The sequence below is a fragment of the Aulostomus chinensis genome, chromosome 14 (genome assembly GCF_037954235.1).
Source record: "Aulostomus chinensis isolate RoL2024-O1b breed Wild chromosome 14, RoL_Achi_v1.0, whole genome shotgun sequence".
Classification (NCBI taxonomy): domain Eukaryota; kingdom Metazoa; phylum Chordata; class Actinopteri; order Syngnathiformes; family Aulostomidae; genus Aulostomus; species Aulostomus chinensis.
The window spans coordinates 2,276,161-2,277,348 of record NC_141333.1 but is presented as its reverse complement, the minus strand read 5'-3'; positions in this window follow the sequence as shown (position 1 = coordinate 2,277,348).

Genomic DNA, 1,188 nt, shown 5'->3' with positions numbered 1-1,188 from the left:
CTTCTCCATCTGTATTTTCTTTTACGCGAACTTCTGGTTTTTATACAGGCGGAAAAAAGAGCCAACAAGTCACACCCTCCTCCGTATGAATAATGTAAACGGAGCCCCGATATGAGGGAGCGCCGCGTCCAGCCCGGAGCAGCCGGACCCGCTCTCATGGTTTAAAACCTGAATCTGAGTCTGTTCGTTCAGCTCAGTTTCAAAGCTCAGAATGTTGAGAAATAAATGTTTGTTTTTCATCTGGCGAGCGGCCGCTCGGTCGCAGCAGCCACACATGCAGCCTGCTGGAAGTGTTTTTCCACAGATAAGATGCTCGTGTGAGCAGATGCGAGGCTGCACCGGGAGACGGAGGTTTCCACACCGCCGGCCACATCCCCCTGCTGGCATCGCTGGTATGTGAGGGAATGCCACTGGTGGTGCCCCCCACATGCACCAGTGATAGAACATTCCTCTGGGTAGGTGTGTAGGTGGCCTCCATCCACTAAAACAATCACTCCTTTGCATGTTAGCTCAGCGTGTGTGTGTGTGCGTGAGTGTGTGTGTGTGCGTGTGTGTGTGAGTGTGTGTGTGTGTGTGTGTGTATGTGTGTGAGACTGCAGCCAAGAGTACTGCTTTACTGTTCTTGGTTTAGGAACCTGCAGTGGGAACCAGGCTGCATAACTGACACTTTCCACCCAGGTTTTCTACACAGCCCCTGGTGACCCACCGCCGCCCCCTCAGAGCATCCAGACCCCCTGGCCCGCACCTTCCCGACCCCACAGGATTTCAAATTATTAGAAGGAGAATGTTCAGATTCTGCAGGCGCAGCATCCCCCCCCCCAGCATATCCCCCCCCCCCCCCTGTTCTGCAATAACAAACGCCAGAGGTGGGTACACACTGAGAAAATAAAGCAATCAGTATCGGCCATTGTGTGATTTCCACCACAGAAGCAGAAAAGGTGTTGAGACTGCATTATGAAAAACAAGCAGAGTGTAAGGAAACACCCCCGGAATAGCAAGAAAACGTCTCCCGCTAAGATTACTTTTCTTATTACATGACATTTTTTTTCCCCTCCTTCTGCATTTTTTTTTTTTCAATGTCTGAAGTATTCCACGTCTGACCTTTGGCTTGTTTATCGTCTGCGCGTCCGTCCAGGGTGTGACTTACCCACACGGCTCTTTTTCTTTCCTATATTATCAACTGATTCA